General features: G+C 47.0%; 1 protein-coding gene across 1 annotated transcript in view; it reads left to right on the top strand.

The window, feature by feature from the left end:
- Positions 1 to 207: 207 nt before the first annotated feature.
- Positions 208 to 25,468, top strand: part of LOC119649216 — a 156,044-nt gene continuing 130,783 nt past the window's right edge. The window contains exon 1 of the mRNA XM_038051275.1: positions 208 to 1,163. The gene's annotated coding sequence lies outside the window, so the exon portion shown is untranslated. The remainder of the gene's footprint in view (positions 1,164 to 25,468) is intronic.

Genomic DNA, 25,468 nt, shown 5'->3' with positions numbered 1-25,468 from the left:
GAAAAGCATATGTCCTTGCCGCTTAGTGCGCCTGCTCCTCCCAACAACCCCTTTTTCAGTACTATCCTTATTTGAATGCTGAAAAAGCTCCCCCACGGTATGGAAGCAAACTGTGGTCAGTAGAAAAAGAATGTCTCATTGTGGCTAATATGAAGGAGTACAAGGATTCCTCCTCGGTGTTGACGAGGTTCGAACAAGGCTACTTCTGTGTTTTCTGTACAACCAAGCAGACGGGCGGAACGTGTGGAAATGAAAATACCAAACAGGATGGCCTTGCAAGCACTTGGAGTACGCTAGGCCAGGATATATCGTGGCAAGACCAGTTCGGTGCCTGATGTCGATACTGACGGATAGTTTCGGATCGGGGTTGAATTTAAAGTGATTTTTGACGGTTTTTCCCCTTTCCTTAGGTGAGTGCTTTGAATACCTGAAAAAGGATGTGAGCAACGGTTGTGGTGTTATAGGGGTAACATTTGTGTATTCTGACATCACTTAGGGTCCCACTAAATTATTCAAGCGGTTTCCACTGATCTATTATAGATATGAGCGTCCTTTCAGAACCCATTGTCCGCATTAAAATGAGAAAGGCCGTCGTACGTGTTGAATTTCAGACTGGGGGTTGAGGGTGGTTGCGGCTCAGGTGTTAGACCCCCGACCAGGTTGCAGCTATTGTACTATCTAGTGGTGTGAAAGTGGTAGAAGCGATAAATAGATAGATAAATATTAAATATCATGAAAACCTAGTTATATTACGAATAAATGATTCTTAGTGAAAATATGAGATGTGATATCCTAGAAGTATCTTCGAAGTAGCTCCGTGTGACGAAATATTCCTATTCCTACCCCCAAATAAGACTTAGTGCTTGTGTACAATCAACAAATATTTGCCGTGCAGAAAATTGTAATGAAACAAAGTGTTGTATCCTTAAAGTGATAGTCGTGCAACTCTCAGAGGCTTAAATTCGAATATAAGAAATGTGCATTTACTTCTTAAGATACAAGTGCACTTACGAATCGTAAGGATACGTTTAGAGAAAGTGGCAACAGCAAAGAGAAAGGAGAAAATTCCATTTTCATCTCATTAACATCTGAGAAGGAGAGTCCTGTCGTTGCAGCACTTAAGCCAACATCACCAAATGGATTGCATTGCTATCGTTTGAAAGGTTCGTCCTAGTAATAATGGAAAGTGACAAAAAAATATCTATAAAAATTGAATTTGAATTTATAGTGTGGACTCTTGGCTCTTGTGCAGAGACAGCATTACAATAGATGAAGGAATTCCATTTATTTGAATCAAGAATTCTTTATTCTGTTCGCTCTACTGGAAGCACTTATTCCAGCATCTTCGTCAAAATGGGTCCTTAGAAGGGTATTTCAGAACAGACTTTATCTAGCACGATCTGAACAAAAGATTTCATTTATTTTAAGTGCAAAATGAAGTTACATGTTGTAAACAGGATTCCACGGTCTTAACTTAGCCTTGAACGGAAAAGATGAAAAGTAAAGTTTAATGTACTTCCTCCATAAAAGGGGGACGAAAAATAAACGAAATTTCTCTGGATCCTTCGAATTTCCATAATATTTCATGGTTGTGTACATACCATACATTACTGGCGTAGGAGCCTAAACAAATAGTTGCCAAAAAACAGCTTAGAAGTTCTCAACTCATGCCTCCTGCTTCACTTTATGATCCTTTCGTCAAATATATGCGCCTGTATGAAAGGAGATAATAATCCTGAATATTCGTTCAGAGCACCCTAATCGGAAAGTATTTACAACGGGATCAGCTGTAGATATTTTTGGATTAGAGTGCTCTCATCGAATACATATTTTAAAGCTATACAAGGACTCCAAGGATAACCGATAGAGTGAAGGAGAATGTAGGCGTAGACTAACACTTTTTATTTCATCTCGACGGAGAGGGTGCATCCTTTTTTTCGTGGATATTAATTTCTCCTCGGATGAAGTCAACTCTGGATGGTATTTTCTGTCGTATTGTAATAGCCAACGGTGGTAGCTTCAGGGGAGTTTAGCAGTTCGACATTTTCTGACCTAGTATTTCCAAGGACTTTCACAAGCGAAGTGTCGATCCTGTGCTTTAATTTTTTGTTACTCTAGTGTGGTTTGCACCAAAACTTCCAAACCTCAAGAAAAACTTTGAATAACCTGAACTTCTGGCTGGACAGTATTGTCCCTCCCCCCTTCTCCTCTCCGGATGTCCTTGGATATCACACAGTTTCTCAGCCCTTCTCTGAAGAAGAGCTAACTACTGCCTTGCTTAGGTACAAGCGTGTCTCTGCCCCTGGGTCCGAAAATATCGGTTGACGCCGGAAACTATCTCTGCTTTGCTGCCCGGTCTGAACCTCATCTGGTGCATCTTAAATCCTCCTGAGTACTCGTCTATTATTCGGGTGGTAGCCATCCTATAAATACTTATGGACTGAAAACTTTTGACCAGTTACCACCCTATTGCTCTCATTAAAAAACGAACTAATAAATTCATTGATGAATACAAAGCCCTACCTGCAAACTGCTGTGCTTATTTTGCAGGTAAATCAACATCCACCTGGATCAACGTTCTTTGGCCTGTCGACGACGTCAAGCTTAAAAAAGTGCTTTCCCCTGTTCGACAGTTCATATGGGTCCTCATATAGTGGTTGCAAGGAGTTCTGGAAAGCATCCGCGTGAACTAAGACGTGTGTATCGACGTTCAGGTCTTTGCGGGTGTTAGTGTACGAGCGATTAGATTGAACTTTTTGGGATCAGCAGTTGATTAAAGAGTTGTTTTCAGGATATACATAATAAGAGAGATGCTGACACCGGTCTCAAAGGGAACCACCATCTGATGGTTGGTTGCTTTCGCTTGAGTGTTGGGTCTACCCCTTTTGGCAGGTTTGGAAAGCTAAAGCTCGTCGATCGTCTATATGGTCTAACTATCGGAAGTTCTGCCTTGCAGCTTGGACGGCAGACATCTTGAATGACCCGTCTAAGGATATCTATGAGCATTGGGCCAACATCAAAAACACTCTCTTTTCGGGTGCAATGCAGGTCACTGGTCACGTCCCGAAGGGGCGTCACAAGACCTGGCTTAATGCAGGGTCAACGAAAGGAAGTGACTGAAGGCTCTGCTGGGCACTGCGAGCAATAGCGTGCGTGACGCGCTCGAGCTTTGACACCGTGCGAAATCCCGGGAAATTCAACGTAGCGTGCGTCTTACAAAAGAGACTTTATTATTGCGCGGGTTGGTACACAAAGTCGAAGCTGACTGGCGGAAAGGTTTCACTATGGTTCTCTGCATTGAACTGATTAGACAGTCAAGCCGTTGGAGAGTGCCCCAGACACGGCTCTGCAAGTGACTCATCTGAAGTGGCTTTTACCGCAAAGTCTCACCGAAGGTTATTTAGTACCATGGGAACCAAGATGGCCCTTTGGGCTTCCATTCCAGGAGAATTCCTGCAAGATACTTTCTTGGCTCGGTTATTTGCGGTTGGCCCCATTGTGGAAGTTTCATGATTGTTGTGCTTTTGCTCATATCGCTGGTGAAGCTTGGTGTGGACTCAAGCGTGGAGTTGCTATGAATTAGATGCGGTAGAGATGTTTGATAATCCTGCATCCTCCGGAATGAATGTTGAGCTTGCATTCAATATAAACCAGTGCTCTTTTGCCACTTATGACGGGATAATTGTGGTCTTCAAATCAATCCGTTTCCAAGGAGGACCATGGGATTGCGCTTACAGGGCAGGTACTTACGTTAAACCCGCAGCACGTTCACCTTCATTGCGATGGTTAGGCCAGTGTAAGCTGTTGCAAACAACAGCTAAAATTGTCCTCGACCTCATCAACATCTTTAAGGCTTTATCAATAGAGAGCAGGTTGGTTTTGGCTCTGGACCCTTCTGTACTGATCGCATCAACACCCTACGGATCATTTTGAAACAGTGCACAGATTTCAGATCTTTACTTCATCTGTTTTTCATAGATTTCGAAATTTAGCTCTCCATTAACCGAGCGAAGTAACCAGGAACATTCAGGTTTGTCGAAAGTACCCCTCATCTGACCATTCTTGAAATCTAACGTCAACACCGCGCCGTAAGCACAACCCCCAACAGTTCCTCCTGGCGCTGCAGCTGACACTGTCGAAAATTTAATTGTGAACCTGATAACGACGGCCAGTGGAGTTTTCATGCCCGGAATGGCAGCGGTATTGGTGGATGGAGGAAATTGCGGAACTTCGGAAGTAGTGTCACAGCCTCCGCCGCTGAACGCAACGTCTAAACGATCGGGAGGAGGCATGTGTAATGATAGAGTACTGATCACCGAAAAGGAGACTCCATAGTGCAATAAACAGGAGCAAAGCTCGCTGCTGGCAGGATCTAGTCGACAAGGTGAATGAGGGTCCGTGAAGGGTCGGTTACGAAATGGTAACCCGACGAATCGGGGCTCTACGGAAACCGTGTTCACTTAAGGCCGAGCATATGAACCGTACTGTACGAGCGCTATTCCCTGCGTACCCCATCCGTAATTGTGCCGTCGATGCGGAGGGCGCCGAGGACAACCAAATCTTTCTCTATAAGCAAGTTGGAACAGGCAGTCCTCTCTATGAAAACCAAGAAGCCGCCAGAACCAGATGTTATCCCAGCAGAGGTATACAAACTGGTGTTCCAACATCGCCAGACCTACTACTTGGCGCATTCAGCACTTGCGTGATAAAAGGTATTTTCCCGTCTCACTGGAATCCATCCGCGACTGTAAGAAATCAGGTCGTGGATGTTGCAGGCCACCAGATTCATGTTCCCTCACGGAGACATCTGTGAAAAACAGGATCTCCCTTTCAGCAGAAACCTGGACCCGGTGTCTGCGTCGCGGTCAGTCAGAAAGGATGGTATAGCAACTGCCTTAAAGAGAGGAACTGTAAACCTGACTATACCAGGCTGTCGGTGACGCTGTTGCCAAACTATTCCGAAAAACTGGAAATGAAGGCTCGACAGAAGGAAACTTCAGCCGCAAAGAAAAAGATACTACAGGCTTGCTTGTCAGAACCTTTTCCTCCGCTTCTACCAGGAAAACGGAGAATGGGACGCTGGTGATATAAACGTAACTGGTCTAATTCCGGTATGCGAAAATGGTCCATACAGGCCAAATACCGAGGGCCTGGGAGGGCTTCCAGCCGACGAAAACCGAGAGGACTGCGAAAGAAGACGAAGTTTCTTGGAAATGAGGACATGGGCATTGCTATTTCACCAAGTGTGTTTATATCCAGAGAAATCGGACAAAAAAGGCACTTTCGGCGGAAAGTGAAAACAAGTTGGTAACCTCGGTTAGCTTTGCACTGAACACGAAAGACTTTTCATTAGTTTGTAGACATAAAACTCTCTCGGAAGTATATTTCACGGGAGAGCGGGTCTCAGAAGTAGGAGGCAGAAAATTGGGGGTCTCTACAAACCTTTCGACACGAAGGTGTTGCAAGCAGAATTGGAACACTGCGAGAGCGGTTGTTACCAATGAAAAGGCAGGAGCTTACTGCCATTCGAAGACTTCAGAGCACGTGACATGGATGACATATATCCAACGAATGCTAAAGGGGGATATAGATCAGTTAGAGCAATTTCTAAGAAATATTTTTCGAGGATGCCTTACTCTGGGCTACGCCTTTCTTTTTGCTAAGTTAAGGTAGTCTTTATACCAAAGCCTGGGAAAGATGACTATCCAAATCCAAAGAACTTCAGCCAAATCAGCTTAACATCATTTTCGCCGACTTGTCTGGAGGGACTGGCGGGACGGCGAGTACCCGATGGGGGTGTTCCTGGACTATTGAAGGGACATTTGCCTGCGCGTCTTTCCAAAAGCTGTGTGACGCCGCCAGAGAGCATAATGTTGATGAAACTTAAATTAAGTAAATCTACGCTAGTCAGAGCCGCTAACGCAGAGAATACTGTGTGCTAATGAGTGTGTTGATAGCTGTGACTGTGTTGGCTGTTGGTCGAGAACTTGGAATGGTTTGTGGAAATACACAACGCGCCGTTGATTTGATTGACAGTTGGTGTCTCAGGCATAAACTCTCAGTAAATTAAAATAAAACCACAACGGTATTATTTACAAAAAGAAGGAAACTGAATGGTCTTTGCTTTCGAGAGACCAGGGGTACGACCTTTTAATTCTCTGAAGAAATGACATATCTGACAGTTAATGCTGCTAATTACACCAAACTTTTTCTGACAGAACCAAACAAATATACGGTAAAGTTAATCCTGTCAAAAAGTAGGAAGACTTGCAGAAATATTGCGGGCATTCTGACAGGCCGTCATTCACTAGCTAGACTTACGTTTAGAATAGAAATTCACCAAGGTGATACGCATCCATCCTATAATGATTTTTTTTTTTTTGGGGTAGGGTAGGTGAATGCATTTACGCACACAGTGTTGGACTCCCGATTCGGTACGTCGTCGAACTGCCAACTAAACACCTCCCCATCGTCAAAGAGCTAGCCTGGAACCGTTTGTCACATTACTTCGGGCTAGTCCCCGAACTCTACCGCTTTGCGGAGCCTTCAAATCAGGGACTTCCTTTCATCAACGGGAGGGGAGAGGAGGAAGGGAACTGTCAGTTCAAGGAACCCCCTGCCATCCGGCTCCTCCACCGGTCGAGTTCTATCTTCTTAGCAACGAGAAAGGCCCGAACGTAATGGGCAACACAGTTCCACCTGTCAGCAGTCCTCAGCATCTCTTCCACAATGTTATCTGGAGAGAGATACACCGAATCCAAACAAAGCCGTCCCCTCGGCCTTGGGCAAGAACCCCCAGGAGTGTGCCGTCCCGAACCCAGATGGCAGCGGTACCTGATATGTCTGGGTGCCATGAAACTGGGCCCTTGTTTCGGTACTACTCACTGATGAATACTAAATCAGCTTTGGCCTCCGCAGCGAACTGCGCTAGCAACTCGTGAGCGGTTGCACTTCGGTGCATATTGATTTGTAGGATGCGAATCATGTTGACCGTATCCTAGCTCTTTCCAGTTCTGCTCTGAAAACAGGACACCGCCCCGATCCCGCAGTGTGCGCAATGCTCTCATCAGTCGCGCCACGGTCCCTGCATAGGACGCAGTTTTCCTTTTCATTGCAGGTGTTCGCTTTATGGCCTGCTTGACCGCATTTACGGCATGTTGCTCTTCTGTCAGGTCCCCGACAATTCGCAGATGTGTGGCCATAATCCAAACATCTGTAACATTTGGTTGGGGCGGCCCGAATTCGTATCCTACACACTACCCAACCAATTTTTATTTTCCTGCTGTTTAGAAGCTTCCTCGCGTATTGCTCGACAACTTCCACCACAGCGAGTTTTTGGCCTCGGGAGTTCGCGGAGGTGATACCAATCCGGACATTGGTTACCTTCGGGCATTCGCGTTTGATGGCCTCTTCTACCTCGTTCTTTTCCGTGAAACAGTCAAGGTCTCGGATTTCTAAAGCACACATGGGTTCCAGGCTGGAAACCATAGCTTTTTCTCCTAGAAACCCCTTGACTGCTTCACAGAACGTGACTTTATTTATAGTCTTCGGGCCTAGTTCGGCTAATACTCCACCACCCTTCGTTTTACGTATGGAAGACACCTCCGCTCCGTTGTCTTTGGGTTTGATCTTGTAACGGATTTCGCTGAGGACTTCCCCAAAAGTCTTGCCTTCCGTCGGCTTCATAAGCAAAGCTGGCGGTCTAGTCCTCCTTCGTCTCCCCACCTTTTCTTATGGTACTCCGTCCTTCGTGTCCGTTTTAGTTTTAGGCAGAGATTTTTCTAATGGCGCGACGTGTTGTTGTCTTTTGATCCTCTTCGCCTTCTTCTTTTCAGCCCTGGAGAGTACCTGAGTGAAGTCTCCTTCAGATGTCCTTTCCTCCTTTCGTTTCTTACCAAGTTCGCTCTGCAATGGGTTGTCAGCGATCCGTTTGGTACTCGTGGTGTTCTCCTCGGGAAGCGCGGTTGTTTCTGCTTCCTGCGGATTTTGTCTTACCTTCCATGCTCGCCTATAGTATGAAATCCTGTCCAGGAGCTCTTCCAGTTCCATTAGCCCGTTTTTCACCCCCTTGCCGACGTTTTTCTGGAGGAACGTCGCAGATCGCATGTGCTTCACAACTGCCGTGCATTTCTTAATAAGTCTTTCCTCTTCAGCTTGCGCCAGAGTAATCGACAGTCCTCCCACTCGGCTTATATTTGAAACCATTTTATTAGTTTCGGCAGTTTCCACTGCGTCTCTTTCCCCAATTATAGCACTGTGCGGTATGGTCTGGGTTCCTATCTGTGTTGCAGGTGCCGCATCAATTTCCGAGTCTTTTTCTCCGTCTGCGCGTCCTGATGTCTCGTCGGACATTTCAACCCTTGTTGCGTCCTTCGCTGGGCGCTGGGGCGAACGGCGCATTTTCGTGCTGCGAATAAACGCAGCCAGCTCACTCTCCATTTCCACTATCTCCTCGTTTCGTTCGTTTTTATTCTCCATTTGAGTTGTTTACCAGCGCATCGTGTGCAAAGGAGCGGGCCGCAATAGTCAGGAACGGGTATACCCTCGGGGACACAGCCCCTACCCAAGTTCCCTGAGGCCTGACCTACGCTTAGCTGATCCCGGAATTCACGGACGGATCAGCGGTCGCTCGGGACAACGCGGTCTACTAAAACCGGTTCAATGCACACTACCCGACCAGGGTCCCGAAGGGGCTGGCTCCTGATACAAGCCACAACTACCACCTTGGCAGAGCTAGGCTCACATCACCCCATCGACGTCGACAGGGAGTTGTCGACGGCTCCGGGGACTCTAAGTGTGTCCTGGCGTGTATCGGTCATTAGCAGTTCGCTCTTCATCGAGAAACTTTCTCGAGGCTACTACCTAGGACGCAAGTATTATGCCAGCTAGGAGGTAAGAACTACTTACTCGGGCACTTCGGGGACGCCACTCCCCGTATCGTGAACGACCCGTGAAGGATCGTTGACGATCCCTGAGGGAATCCTGTAATGATGAAGCGGAATCCACGGAACATTTTCAATGTAAGTGTCCCCCCCACCTGATGTTTTTTTTTGGTACTGATGTGCTACAACTGCAGCCCGTAGCATCACATCCACTAACAGAAATCCTGCGATACATAAATTTATCTGATTGCTGTCTGCAATGAGGGGCAGAATCAACTAGTATTATTCGGAAACTTCTTGCTCCAGATAGCGCACATACGTTACCTATAAGGAAGATTAGGCCCCACCGCAACAAAAAGAGGACGGAAGAGTATATGAGACAGATACGTGCAAGTGTTTGCAGGATCATAAAAATTTGCACAGGACACTAAGCAATAGGAGAACATTTCGCCACACTTGGCTCATATCCTATACTACTTGCTGCTAAAGCTCTCGTCATGAACTTACCTTGCGTTTTCCCAGCTTTAATTAGATCCAAAAAAGGACACTGTGTAAATTGTTATTTTGTAACCTCAAGGAAATCTTTGAGTGCAAGGCAAGGAAGTTTTTGTATTTTTGGAAATTTACGAACGGGCTCTAAAATTCAGAGTCAACAAGATAGTACTGCGTCGTCCAGTTCCCTCCACCAAAAATTTCCAAAATCATAGTCTTGGAAGTTGTGCCATCCAAAAAGGGTACCATAAGGCTAACAGTGCTTCATTTTGCGATGCGATCACTTTAACCTGTTCAACCTACCTTGAAAGCTTCATAATCTAGTATTGTAATGGTTAAGTGCCAACTCTCCTTGATAGTAATCTCCAACTGTTTTCATGTCCTGTATTGGAAAGTTACCCGCACAGGTTTACCAGTGGCAGGCACAATGGCATTTCTAACTGCAAACGAACCCCAAAACGATGAAAAAACATATTTAAGATTTACGACAGGTGGACCTTGTAAAGCATGGAAAGGTTCCTCCCCCAGCTCGGTCATGGTACCGCCTATTGCCAAATAATATTATAAAAGTAAAATACGCTGATTTAGGATTGACGGAAACCCATGTCATCTGGCACAAAAGGTTAAGCACACAAGCAAGCGAAACCTGATCCTATGATAAGCTGTAAAGATGGTTTACCAGAGAATCCTTGAAAAGTGGGGAGGGTACTTGGAATTCAAAAGTTGAGATTAACGTTTTATTCAGTGCCAGCAAATTGTCACCCCATTTTTGCTAGCTAAAAGCCCGCACTTGTAAGTGCTCCTCAACTGAATTATTTACTTAATTTGTCCTTTTGGAAGCCTAATAGTGCTACCCGCTTTCAGGATACAAAGAATCTACCCTTGTAGACAGCTGGGTCCTTAGAAAGTTATAACACTGCAATAAAAGGATAATTTGCTCTTCCGGGCTGTTAAGTAAGCCGTTTCAAGGATAACTCAGTACTTCCTCGGAACTTTTACCCTTCAAGGACACTCTCAACTTAAAGTAAACACAATTATTCTAAAGTTTCCAATTAATCAACGCCGCCCGTAAAACTTTCTTCTTGTGGCATTCACTTGTGACATTTACCACTCTCTCCTTTTTCTCTGTAACTTTCTTTAATATCTACCACTTTGACCTTTTCACGACAGGATATAAAAGGAGCCATTTAGATGACACGAAAGTGAATTCGAACGAAACACTCATGCCTGGGCTTGATCCTGTACAAGTTGATATCAACTTGTGCTGGTGGATTGATGGCTGGCACAACTTGCTAATAGGCCGTAATAAAGTCTAGTCAATGTCCTGGTATTTATCTAATGTTTATGTGATGTTAGTCCGTTGCCTGGGAAGCGAGAGCGTGCAGCACTTGATGTTGTGTCGGATTTGAGGCGATTTGTCAAACGGAGAAGTTAACGTTTTGTTAGATTGTCGTTGCATGACAATGAATTCTGTGACACGAATTAGGAAAACGTGTCTTCCAACAGTATCTAGGTGACTAGTCGATCTGTCGGCGATGAATGGCAAGGAGGGGGTGGAGGAAATGCGAGTACTAGGAAACTTGCAATAAAAAAAAACGAGTCCACTTTCATTTGATTTTTATAACTCCTCCTGCCTTTTGGACATCCAAAAGAGTATCCTTGATGTCATCTCTGACTGAACCGGAAACAAATGTTCAACATTTAACCTTCGATATCAGGACGACGTCTCCGTGATTATCTGCAGGATCTCCGCCTTCATCATTTGTCGTCCACTGTTGAGAGTAAATACATTTTTTTTCTCTGCAATCGTCCTTAATTACGAGCCACCTCGTTAAAACTTTCTGCTTCATTCTCCTTAGATCATTGGAGCTCGTAATTAGTCGAGGAGAGTCCTGGACTATGCCCGCATATAAATATAAATCAACTTCAAGTGAACTGAGATGCACAAAAGGAACATAAAATTCCAGACTAATTCCACCCTGGAGTAATGGAGAAAAAATTATCGCGCATTTTCCATTAAACTCAGGGAAAAGTTATAAATTCAATGGTGGACGAAGTAAATGTTTAATGGATTTAAACAGAATAAAAATTATCATTTCATCGAAGCAATCATTTCTATTGTTAATGTCCAGGTGATGGTGGAAATATGCACAGGACAAGGACATAAAAGTCTAAGGCGTCACATTCTAAGCTTGAGGCATTTTCCAGATGGACTATAACAATGCTGTTTGCGAAGGAAGAGGAGAGGACGATGGAGGAGATTAATTTACATTTGCAAAAAGGACGAAAGAGGAACAACTCGAATATTGGAGTCGAGTTGAAAACTATTAGCCCTGCATCACGAAGGGCCATAAAGAGAGCATCCCTGGCCTAAGATGATAAAGGACAATGGTTGGAGGCAATGTAGGTAGATAGGTAGGTATCTGAGTAGCCCAATTAGCGATGTGGTGCGTCGTTTTGATCCCACACACTCTGCTATTATGAGAGCAGGAAGGCACAGCCCACCCGGCTCAGATCTTCAAAGCCAGCCCAGTCGCCAGCAAGACACCAACTGTACCCACCGAAGGACTGTCAAGGACAGAGCCACTGTCAAATCCGTCAGCCCGTTCATTCCCTTCTATATTCCTTTGCCCGGGAGCTCAGAGGAGGGTGACCTTGACCCAGATTGGTCAGCGCGTTTCTACACGGCCCCACCAGCCTGGTGGTCGTTGAGCCGGCCATCGATAGACTTCCAGTATCCGCTTTGAATACACAAGCGAAATCTCTGAGATCAGACTCGGATACATTGTGTCTATTCGAGAAAACCCCCCCACCGACTCCACAGACCATCTTTGATTCATCATCATCATTAATTTTTTCCTTATCCTGTAAATATTTTTATCATAATGAAAAAGATAGGTGGGCGAAAATCTCAACAACCAACATACCCGGGGTACTTTTTTCCCACAGCGGGAGGAGAGTGGACTCCATCCAACGGTTCAACTTGACAATTTTCCGCGCAGCACACTGAGAAAGAACTATTTTTCTTTTTGACGGAGAGGGAGGGTGGGTGGGTATGATAGGTGAATCCTTTTACCCAGAGAATGTTGGACTCCCGCAACGGTACGCCGACGGTCTACCAACTAAACGCCTTCCCAGTGTCAGAGAGCTAGACTGGAACCGTTTACCACATTACTTCGGGCTAGCCCTCGAACTGAATTGTCAGTTCAAGGAAGCCTTACTATCCAGCTCCATCTGCAAACTGTCGGGGATCTGACAGAAGGGCAACATACCGTAAATGCGGTCAGGCAGGCCATAAAGCGAACAGCTGCAATGAAAAGGAAAGCTGCGTCCTATGCAGGGACCGTGGCGCGACTGATGAGAGTATTGCGCACACTGCGGGATCGGGGCGGTGTCCTGTTTTCAGAGCAGAACTGGAAAGAGCTAGGATACGGTCAACATGATTCGCATCCTACAAATCAATATGCACCGGAGTGCAACCGCTCACGAGTTGTTAGCGCAGTTCGCTGCGGAGACCAAAGCTGATTTAGTACTCATCAGTGAGTAGTACCGAAACAAGGGCCCAGTTTCATGGCACCCAGACATATCAGGTACCGCTGCCATCTGGGTTCGGGACGGCACCCTCCTGGGGGTTCTTGCCCAAGGCCGAGGGGACGCTTTGTCTGGATTTGGTGTTCAGGGATAACGCTTTTTAGTGTCTATCTTACGCCGAATGAGACAATGCCGGACTTTCAGCGCCGGCTTGATGCTTTGGGGGACGCTATCTTAAGCACGGATGGGCGGATCCTGGTCGGAGGTGACTTCAATGCTAGGGCACTTGAATGGGGCATGCCTCACACAGATTCCAGAGGGAAACGAATTCTGGAAATGGCGGCGAGAACAGGACTGGTAGTCCTAAACACCGGATCCACCCGAACGTTCCGGCGCCCGGGCTGCGAAGGAAGCATTCCAGACGTAACCTTCGCGTCGGAATCACTGGTGCCACTGGTGGACGGGTGGCGAGTTCTGAAAGACTTTTCGGCAAGTGACCACGAATACATTGCTTTCGAAGCGGTGAACACCGGGAAGTTTGTCGAAACTCTGGGAACAGGTGGGGCCACGCTAAAGGGTACTCCTGGGAGCGGTGGCGCCGCGGCTGACACTGTCGTAAATTCAGTTATGAACCTGATAACGACGGACTGCGGAGCCTCCATGTCCAGGAAGACATCGAGGCGCGACAAACCTTATATGTATTGGTGGACAGTGGAAATCGCAGAGCTCCGGAAGGAGTGTCACAGGCCGCGCCGCTTAACACAACGTCTAGGCGACCGGGGGGAGTCATGTACCATAATGATGGAGTACAAATTAGCCAAAAGGAGACTCTGCAGCGCAATAAACAAGAGCAAAGCTCGCTGCTGGCAAGATCTGATCGACGAGGTGAATGGGGATCCGTGGAGACTCGGTTACAAACTTGTAACCCGAAAAATCGGGGCTCTGCGGAAACCCTGTTCACTTAAGGCCGAGCAGATGGACCGCATTGTGAGGGCACTCTTCCCTGCACACCCCGTATAGGATGGTGACGTCGGCGCGGAGAGCGCAGAAGACTGTCCACTTTTCTCTATAAAAGAGTTGGAACAGGCAGTCCTCTATATGAAAAACAAGAAGGCGCCAGGACCCGATGGTATTCCAGCAGAGGTATACAAACTGGTATTCCAACATCGGCCAGACCTACTGCTCGGCGCATTCAACGCTTGCCTGAAAGAGGGCATTTTTCCTGCTCGTTGGAATGTTGCGAGGCTTGCGCTGATCCCTAAAGGGAAAGGCGATCCCGAATTGCCGTCTTCATACCGCCCAATATGTATGCTTGATACTGCTGGGAAAGTGCTCGAAAAGCTCATCAGAAGTAGACTCGCTGAAGCGATACGCGCTGCCGGAGATTTATCTCCCCGGCAGTTTGGTTTTAGGGCAGGGAGATCGACAATTGATGCTGTCATGCAGGTCGTGGACGCCGTTCGACGAGCAGAGGCACATAGCCGCCTAATTCGACGGGTGGTGCTCCTCGTAACGCTTGACGTCAGGAACGCCTTCAATTCCGTAAGATGGAAAGACATTCTAGGCACACTAGACAATACTTTCAACGTGCCGAACTATCTCTTACGGATTTTGAGGGACTATCTGAGGAACCGCTCCCTGCTCTACGAAACATTAGAGGGTCAAAGGTGGATGGAGGTCACGTCGGGGGTAGCACAGGGATCCATCCTAAGGCCGGACCCTTGGAACGCTACCTATGACAGTCTGCTTAAACTCGACATGCCAGAAGAGTCGCGCCTGGTCGGCTACGTAGATGATGTCGCAGCGCTTGTTGCTGGACGCACTGTCGAACAGGAGGAAAATAAATCTAGTATATTGATGCGAAGGGTAAGCGGATGTATGGCCTGGTTTCAAACTTGCACTGGAAAAAACCGAGGTAGTCATCCTGACTAAAAAGAGAATTCCGACCCTGCGTCCCATATCGTTCGGCGAGTCGATCATCGAGTCAAAATCAGCGGTAAAGTACCTTGGGTTGACTCTTGACTCAAAGATGAGCTTTTCTGAGCAAATCCAAGCAGCAGCGAACAAGGCTGCGGCTGGAGTTTCGGTGTTAAGTAGGCTAATGGCAAACATTGGGGATCCTACGTCTAGTAGGCGACGTCTTCTGATGAGCCCAACGCAGTCTGTCCTGCTCTACGGCACAGAGGTATGAGCTGGCGCTCTTAACAAGGAGGTATATCGTAGACGCCTCGCGCAAGTACAGAAACGGGGAGCTTTACGTACAGAACCGGCCGTGATGGTGATCGCGGGAGTTATCCCCATTGCCCCTCTTGCTAGGGAGCGTCAGGCCATATACAAGCGCAAGGGAGATGAGCCAAGGGAGGTGGTTGCTCGCGAAGAACGGCAACACACTCTCTTGGCAAAATGAAACTAGAGGCAGATGGACTGCGCGGCTCATCGACAACTTAGGTGCGTGGCTGAATCGGAAGCATGGTGAGACTGACTATTTACTTACCCAATTTTTAAGTGGGCATGGAAGTTTTTAGTCTTACCTGCACAAGATTGGAAGGGCGCGTTCTCCGGATTGGGTGTTTTGTAATGGAGTTGTGGACGACGCCCACCACACTTTTTTTTCTTGTGGAAGGTGGGATGGGGTTCGTCAGCAGCTCTATTTAAACACAGGGGATCTCTCTCCAGACAACATTGTGGAAGAGATGCTGAGGACTGCTGACAGGTGAAACCGTGTTGCCCATTACGTTCGGGCCCTTCTCGTTGCTAAGAAGATAGAACTCGACCGGTGGAGGAGCCGGATGGCAGGGGGCTCCTTGAACTGACAGTTCCCTTCCTCCTCTCCCCTTCCGTTGGTGAAAGGAATTCCCTGATTTGAAGGTTCCGTAAGGCGGGAGAGTTCGGGGGCTGGCCCGAAGTAATGTGACAGAAAGTTCCAGGCTAGCTCTTTGACGATGGGGTAGTCCGACGACGTACCGAATCGGGAGTCCAACACTGTGTGCGTAAATGCATTCACCTACCCTACCCCACAAAAAAAAAAAAACTATCCAGCTCCTTCATCGGTCGAGGTCTATCTTCATTTTGCCAAGAGAGTTGCCACTAATCTAGGGTGCGTTGACGTTCTTCACGAGCAGCCACCTCCCCTGGCTCTTCTCGCTTGCGCTTGAATATGGCTTGGCGCTCCTTAGCAAGAAGGGCAATGGGGATCACTTCCGTGGTCACCATCACGGTTCAGAGACAGTGCGGTACGCGGAGGCTATCCGCAAAGCTCCCCGTATCTGTATTTGAACGAGACGCTTATGATATATCTCCTTGCGAAGAGCATCAGCCCATAGCACTGCGCCGTAGAGCAGGACAGACTGCGTTGAATTCACCAGCAAACGCCGCCTACTAGACGTAGGACCCCCACTATTTGCCATTAGCCTATTTAAGGCCGGAACTCCAGCTGCAGCCTTGTTTGCTGCTGCTTTGATTTGTTCAAACAAGCTCATCATTGAGTCAAGAGTCAGTCCAAGGTACTTTAAAGTTGGTTTTGACTCAATTACAACTAGCCGAACGTCAGGATGATTACTTCAGTGTTTTCCAGTGCAAGGTTGAAACCATAAGTAGCCATACATCCGCTTACCCGTCGCATCAACATACTAGATTTATTTTCCGCCTGTTCGACAGTGCGTCCATCAATAAGCGCCGCGACATCATCTGTATAACCGACCAGACGCGAATCTTCTGGCATGTAGAGTTTAAGTAGACAATCATAGGAAGCGTTCCAGAGGCCCGACCCTAGAATGGTTCCTTGCGCTACCCCCGACGTGACCTCCATCCCCCTCTGAACCTCTAGCGGTTCATAGAGCGGGGGTTCCTCAGATAGTCCCTCAATATCCGTAAGAGATAGTTCGGCACGTGGAAAGTATTGTCTAGTGTGCCTCGAATGTCTTTCCATCTTACGGAAATAAAGGTGTTTCTGACGTCAAGCGTTACGAGGAGCCCCAACCGTCGAATTCGGCGGCTATGTGGCTCCACTCGACGGACGGCATTCACGGCTGGCATAACAGCATCAACTGCGGATCTCTCTGGTCTAAAACTGAATTGCCGTGGGGATAAGTCTCCGGCGACGCGTATTGCTTCAGTGAGTCTACTTTTGATGAGCTTTTCAAGCACTTCCTCGACAGTGCCAAGCATAGAAATTGGGTGGTATGAATTATGGGGATGTTTGTTTCGAGGGACTTACAAATCTGTTTTCAAAATTTACGGATTGTGCCTCATTTTCCCCTATCTTTGAGATTTTAACAAAAAGGTTGATTAAAATTTCTGAACCGTATATGCAGTTACGGCGCCCAACGTGGGTTCATTTCTAACAGACTTAAAATGTTTGGATTTAATATTGATACCATAGGTACTGCAATAATGTCAGCCCTGAACGGATAGGATTGTGGGTATGACAATGCTGGAAAATCAAAGGCCCAAGTCACCCAGTTTTAATAAAAACGGCGGGCTAATTGGAAACCCAATCCATGATTTTGAGATTAGGAGCCTATGGCTGGGCCAATCGGGTTAGGTTCACTACATATTATGATGCCCAAGCTTTTCGAAGATGCTGTCTAAGTTCGCCCACATGATCTGCCAAAAAGTCCCTAATCTGGAACACTCTATTTATCATCATTATCTGCAGCCAAAACATTAAAAGTTGTTTTCTTTCCTCCACCTTAATTAAATCTCCTGAAATTAAATCAAGCAACATGGCCTCCTTGCGGCTGTTCGAGCGTCAGCATGTTAATGGCCTAGTTAAAGCGTCCATGAAATATTATCTGCAATAAGCGAATCCACTCCGTACACATACCCACATTATGTACTTAATCCCCAAATATAATTCTTAATTCCTTTCTTTTACCGCAAATGGTTTTTAGCTGACATTAAATATGGAAATTGCCGTATCTGCACACACTTGCTTGGATATCCTTGAAAGCTTAGATTGCGAATGCTGATGCTGCTGAATTTCTGGTAAGTGCTCAGGTTTATAATCATCCTTTGAGAATAGCAAGGACAGGGAAAAAAACTGACGAGGAGAAATGATACAGTTGAATGGGGTCCTGCTCATCACCGGTGGGTTTTAAATGGGACTCTTAATTGTAGAAGGTCCGTATAATGCCGCTATTGAGTAGCCGGAACCATTGTCAAAGGATTAATTGGGAAGAAAGAAATTTCCACTGATGGCAAGGACGAAATTTATCCGTGGGGATGATTGAGCTTTGAATTAACTTTTTCTTTATTGCCCTAGGACGTTTACCGTCGGAGCAAGGATATTTTTCTGAAAGACTATGATGGAGCTATCTGTTCAATGGACCTTAATCTGATGATAGCCAATTTTGATACGAACTCATAAGGACATCATTAATATCATACCATTGTTTATATTATAGTTGCTTATTGCCTTGGATATTTTGAACAGCGAAAGCTTGAAAGAGGGAAAGTCGGGAGCAAAATTTAAAAAGATAGTCCCCTAAAAACCGATTCCTCCCCGTCCTCTCTCGGCTTGCATTTGCACCTACGTTCTAGGCAGGCATAAGGCCTCCCTGAACTGAATTTGAAATGCCCTAATCGATGTCTTTCATTTGATACCCCACATGACTATATTCGGTGAAACAAAAATCTAGTTTTTGACACTAAAGAGGTATCCAAAGGCCGCTTTTGCTGCACTGTCAACCACTATTGCGATTCGCTCATCATGTCTGTCTGTCTGTTTGGGTGTCTTTTTTGCCTATGGAAGGTGGAAAGCTACCGCTTTTACTAGTTGTTAGACGGTTATGTGGGACTCTTATCTACTAAAACCACCTCCTTCTCCTTCCACTATCACTGCCGGACACGTATATGGTATTACGTTGCGGGGCTGGATCAGAATTTATACTGCGCGTGTGTTAATATTCATGTTTTCTCTCGTTCATTCTTCCGGCCAAGGCTTCTCATCGATGGCTGCAATCGCCTGTTGTAGTTTTCAGTGTATCTGCCCACACTGGGGCAGGATACAATTAGATCAAACTGACCACCTTCGAAATAAGATGTCGACGGCTCGGCCTTTGGCCACCTATATTTGGTAGAATTCTGGCAATCAGCGGTCCGATGCTATATACCTTGGTTGCTGCATCCTCCACATGTGATTTGAAGTTTAACCTCTGGTAAATCATTGCTCCTTAGTACTTGAACGCAAGCTTGGAATAACTTGTTTGTCTTCCAACTTTGATCTTTATAAACGTGCCTTTGCAGTGCTTGGTAATAAGTAAGGCCATAGGACGGACCCTTGTGGAACTCCACATGTCGTTTGGTATAATTTTGTTCCTTCATCTGATTCATAGCACAGAAGCCTATCGATTAGGCAAAGAAATGCACCAGGTCCTTCGGCTAAGTTGATTAGGGGCTCAAGTATTTTCACCTAACTCGCGGAATTGAAGGCGCGATTTAAGGTAGTGGATTAGACGCATGATAGATTGGTCAGATTGGTTAGCTTTAATTGGGACCTTAAAGGACGAGCAGAAACATGCATCTTCACTACTAACATCGAGCTCTAATCAACGCTACAACGCTACCTGCCGAAGCCAAAGAAGAAAGCGAACAGTCTGCCCGACCGCCTGTTGGACTGAAAACACCATCCACGTACCGGCAAGCGGGACACCACCATCTATTCAACTCTGTCCTTAAAAGGCGTTGAGACGCAAAATTGAGATACTTTTGCGTTTGGGCATTCACAGAAAATGCTTGCGAGTGATCGAGATGCGTATTAAAATCTCGCAAAATAACATATCGACCTATGCGGCGATCCTTGAAAGGGGGCATCAACACACACTCGTGCCGATTTGCCTTATCTCCAGCCCGGCCGACCGGATAGCCAAATCATTGATCACCGGCCGAATTCCACCTGCGCTCTTGCAGCCGGTCAACTGCGAACTATTCTGGCGTAACTGAAGATCCGACTTGACTCTTGACGGCGACCTTTACTCACGAGTAGGCATCTGCTTTCCAGCAAAAAAAAACCTGCTTGCAAAGCATTGCCTCTGGCAAATCGTTTCCAAGCAAACCTACTTCTTGCAAAGAGCCTTCGAGCAAAACGCCTCCGCCCAAACCACAGCCCCTAGATCGGGGTAAGTTTGAAGAGAAAAGAATAGCAAACCGAAGCGTCAGCGACCCTTTGATCTTCCAAACCAGAAAGGCAAAAAGTCAGCTCGACTGCAATGGCTAACTCTTCATTTGCGGCAAGTGACCACCAATACATTGCTTTCGAAGTGGTGGACACAAACTCTCGGTGTGCGCCACCCCAGCGATCTTTCTGTGCATGGGACGTCACGAAAGTGAACACCGGGAAGTTTGTCGAAACTCTGGGAACAGGTGGGGCCACGCTGAAGGGTACTCCTGGGGGCGGTGGCGCCGCAGCTGACACTGTCGTAAATTCAGTTATGAACCTGATAACGACGGTCTGCGGAGCCTCCATGCCCAGGAAGACATCGAGGCGCGGCAAACCTTCCATGTATTGGTGAACAGTGGAAATCGCAGAGCTCCGGAAGGAATGTCACAGACTCCGCCGCTTAACATAACGTCTAGGCGACCGGGAGGAGGCATGTACCATAATGATGGAGTACAAATCAGCCAAAAGGAGACTCCTCAGCGCAATAAACAAGAGCAAAGCTCGCTGCTGGCAAGATCTGATCGACGAGGTGAATGGGGATCCGTGGGGACTGGGTTACAAACTTGTAACCCGAAAAATCGGGGCTCTGCGGAAACCCTGTCCACTTAAGGCCGAGCAGATGGACGCATTGGCACTCTTCCCTGCGCACCCCGTACGGGATGATGACGTCGGCGCGGAGAGCATAGAGGACTCTCCACTTTTCTCTATAAAAGAGTTGGAATAGGCAGTCCTCTCTATGAAAAACAAGAAGACGCCAGGACCCGATGGTATTCCAGCAGAGGTATACAAACTGGTATTCCAACACCGGCCAGACCTACTGCTCGGCGCATTCAACGCTGAAAGAGGGCATTTTCCCTGCTCGCTGGAAGGTTGGAAGGCTTGTGCTGATCCATAATGGGAAGGCAACCCCGTATTGCCGTCTTCATACCGCCCACTATGTATGTTTGACACTGCTGGGAAAGTGCTCGAAAAGCTCATCAGAAGTAGACTCGCTGAAGCAATACGCGCTGCCGGAGATTCATCTCCTCGGCAGTTTGGTTTTAGAGCAGGGAGATCGACAATTGATGTTGTCATGCAAGTCGTGGATGCCGTTCGACGAGCAGAGGCACATAGCCGCCGAACTCGACGGGTGGTGTTCCTCGTAACACTTGACGTCAGAAACGCCTTTCATTCCGTAAGATGGAAAGACATTCTAGGCACACTAGACAATACTTTCAACGTGCCGAACTATCTTTTACGGATTTTGAGGGACTATCTGAGGAACCGCTCCCTGCTCTATGAAACACTAGAGGGTCAAAGGTGGATGGAGGTCACATCGGAGGTAGCACAGGGATCCATCCTAGGGCCGGACCTCTGGAACGCTACCTATGACTGTCTGCTTAAACTCGACATGCCAGAAGAGTCGCGCCTGGTCGGCTACGCAGATGATGTCGCAGCGCTTGTTACTGGATGCGACGGGTAAGCGGATGGATGACTACTCATGGTTTCAACCTTGCACTGGAAAAAGCCGAAGTAGTCATCCTTACTAAGAAGAGAATTCCCACCCTGCGTCCCATATCGTTCGGCGAGTCGATAATCGAGTCAAAATCGGCGGTAAAGTACCTCGGGTTGACTCTTGACTCAAAGATCAGCTTTTCTGAGCAAATCCAAGCAGCAGCGAACAAGGCTGCGGCTGGAGTTTCGGCGTTAAGTAGGCTAATGGCAAACATTGGGGGTCCTACGTCTAGTAGGCGACGTCTCCTGATGAGCTCAACGCAGTCTGCCCTGCTCTACGGCGCAGAGGTATGGGCTGGCGCTCTTAACAAGGAGGTATATCGTAGACGCCTCGCGCAAGTACAGAGACGGGGAGCTTTACCGGTGGCGTCTGCGTACCGCATTGTCTCTGAACCAGCCGTGATGGTGATCGCGAGAGTTATCCCCGTTGCCCTTCTTGCTAGGGAGCGTCAGGCCATATACAAGCGCAAGAGAGATGAGCCAATGGAGGTGGTTGCTCGCGAAGAACGGCAACACACTCTAGACGAGTGGCAGCTCTCTTGGCAAAATGAAACTAGAGGCAGATGGACTGCGCGGCTCATCGGCAACTTAGGTGCGTGGCTGAATCGGAAGCATGGTGAGATTAACTATTTCCTTACCCAATTTTTAAGTGGGTATGGAAGTTTTCAGTCTTACCTGCACAAGATTGGAAAGGCGCGTTCTCCGGATTGTGTGTTTTGCAATGGAGTTGTGGACGATGCCCACCACACTTTTTTTTCTTGTGGAAGGTGGGATGGGGTTCGCCAGCAGCTCTATTTAAACACAGGGGATCTCTCTGCAGACAACATTGTGGAAGAGATGCTGAGGACTGCTGATAGCTGGAGCCGTGTTGCCCATTACGTTCGGGCCCTTCTCGTTGCTAAGAAGATAGAACTCGACCGGTGGAGGAGCCGGATGGCAGGGGGTTCCTTGAACTGACAGTTCCCTTCCTCCTCTCCCCTCCCGTTGGTGAAAGGAATTCCCTGATTTGAATGCTCCGCAAGGCGGGAGAGTTCGGGGGCTGGCCCGAAGTAATGTGACAAACGGTTCCAGGCTAGCTCTCTGACGATGGGGAGGTGTTTAGTTGGTAGTCCGACGACGTACCGAATCGGGAGTCCAACACTGTGTGCGTAAATGAATTCACCTACCCTACCCCCAAACAAAAAAAAGTCTTCAATTGCAGTCAAGGCTACCGAGGCTAATGGATTATTCTTTTATGGTCACATTAATCCACGCGGATATGATACTGAGCAGTGCGATTAGCTTAGGAGGAAATTCTTCCTAGCTATGTGGATTAGATCAAGGCAAGGCATCAAGCTTTACTTTGGGTAGGCAAGTATATGCCGCCTAGGTCCATGAAACAATGATCAGGCAGTACTACTTCTTCCTCCCTCTCTCTCTCCATGTAGAAGAGTACGCGACTAACCCTGGAGAGGGTTTCTGAGCTGCGGTCGATCAGGAGGTGCTTTCCTTGGCTTCTAGATGAGGAGCGTAATAGCGCTGGGAATGTGGAACAACTTGGTATCCAGAATGACCTCAGTACCTCCGCCTGCTGCCAGGCAGTAAAACTAGAAACAAAGCCAATTGGCTGGAAACTTTCCATACTATTGGCAGTCCTCAACTGGAAATCAAGAAGGCGCGGAAACCCATGGTTCACCAAATTCACTATGCGCTTGCGATCGGCATTACAAAGTGTCAACTACTAAGGTCATTGCAGGGGACATGCAGCGCACAGCACCTTCAAAACGGTCATTCAAGATCCATGAACGGTTGGTGGTGAAATCAAGCGTTAAAACTTCTGACATGCTAACATGATGTGTGTCAATAAAAGTGCTAGACTCTGCCCTTTCATGCGGGGGAAATACGGAGATTGTTTGCTGCTCTTCCCATGATGATGACGAAGTAGAACTATCCAATGTGCCAATAGTAAGGGCATGGTAATAATAGGAGGGTATGACGACATCTGCTCGAGGGAGTACTTGCATCAACGCGAGGGTATTGAGATTGTTAAAATACTTGGTAGAAACCGCACTACAGATCCTTAACTTAGGTAATAAACCTACTTTCTTTAATGCTGTCAGGCGGGAGGTCTTCGACACCCTGACATGACAGTTCCTTTTGGAGAGTAGAGAGAATAAAACAATATCACATTCCCAGATCAGAGCGAATAGATTCACCTCCAAATGCTCCATTTCTGAATCCGCGGGAGACTGAACTCAGCGCTCGAGTCACGATCCCTGGGAGGCCTATCCAGTCCATTGCCGAAACTGAGAATACAACCCAGATGATCACAATTGGTCTGAAAGATACTTTTGAAGAGCGCTATCCACTCAATACACCACACCATGCTGAAACTCAGATTTGACAGAACAAAAGAGAGCGTGAAGGGCGCTTCCCAAACTAGCTCCGAAGTCTGATTAACCTGCTGGGTGGGTGGTTGGTGGTATAAAGAAAAGAAGCTAGTTATAAAGGATAGAATGAGGTCGGATAAACGACCATCACGGAGATGCTGTTGCGAAGAGACTAATTCACTTGAGGCAATCTCGAAGTTGGAGCGGATCCTTGTCAAAGAAGGTAAGCCTACATTTACAGGCCGAGGATGCACAGAAAGCGATACAAAAACCAGGCCAGCATCCAAAATCTCAGCCCAAGCCCGATTGCCGGATGTAGTCCTCAATCTAGAGAATGGGCTTTGGAATGTAAAATATAAGCTACATGCTACCTACCGTATAAGCTCTGGAAATTCAGCTGTTGCAAAGAGTCAAGTATTTAAGGGTAGGTCTCGAAAGCGAGCTAACATGGAAGCAACATATTCCATGAACAGTGTCAGAAATACTGCAGATTGCTTTGGTGCTAAAGGACTGCCGTAGGCAAGACCTGGAGGTTTTCACGGCAACGGATACAGTGCGTGTGTCCATCTGGGAATCCCTTGGTATACATCAGGTGGGTTTGGTCTGCTGATTAAATGGTTTACGATTTGTCTTTGAGAAAACATACTCTGTCGTAATCACGAAGAGAGAAAAATTACCAACAAGCACCCACAAGCCTTTTGAGATTCCAGGCTCATTAATCTTCACCGATCAGTCAGTAATGTAGGACGGATCGGGCTCAGGGGTAGGAAGTGAAAACCCTGGTAGGGCTATCAATGAAACACTGGTCTACTGAAAAATTAGGGGTGGTTGTCCCCGCCGTATGTAATCAATGCAAGGAAGAGGATGAGAAAACCCTGCAATGCATATGCAGATGCCCGGTTTTATCAGATCTCAGACGAAGATGACTCTTATTGGAAACGTTGCGCATTCTGCCTATGCAGTAGGGGCTAAGATTCGCCAAAGGCTCATTCAGGCGGGATGTCATTCGAAAAGTAATTTTAGGGAATAGTCAATGGGAATAACAGAAGGTCTGAGGCCCTGGGGTTGCGACTCTCCCATCATTCTCTTAAGCGTAAAAAAATCCTTTTAGTTAACCAAAATTTGTCTGAAGTCAGATGGAAATGACTATTATAAGGAATCTTCGGTTACCATATTATTTTATTCTGGGGAACATCACGCCAGAAAATTATCCTTTCATTTTCGACAAGGAACATAAGCTTGGTTTTCATTTGGGCCGAGTTAGGCCTATTTAATTTCAAGTTAAAGACGATCGTCTTAGCATCTCCGTATACACCCTAATCAGGCCATCTTCCTCCGCATTGGAAACCGGGGAACCAGTCAACGACGCCCTGGAGGTGGAAAGGCTAAGGCGGTTGGCTGGTCTATCGGAGGAAACATTCCTGGCCGCATTGGAAGGAGCCCATAATCCGCATGGAACAGCGGTGGAAAGGGTCACACAGCTGTCTCAGCGTGTAACCGAAGCATGCGACGCTATGATGCCACGACGACGTTTGCACCAC

The sequence above is a fragment of the Hermetia illucens genome, chromosome 2, assembly GCF_905115235.1.
Source record: "Hermetia illucens chromosome 2, iHerIll2.2.curated.20191125, whole genome shotgun sequence".
NCBI classification, from domain to species: domain Eukaryota; kingdom Metazoa; phylum Arthropoda; class Insecta; order Diptera; family Stratiomyidae; genus Hermetia; species Hermetia illucens.
Note: the sequence above shows the minus strand (reverse complement) of the source record. Positions and strands in the feature narration are given on the sequence as shown.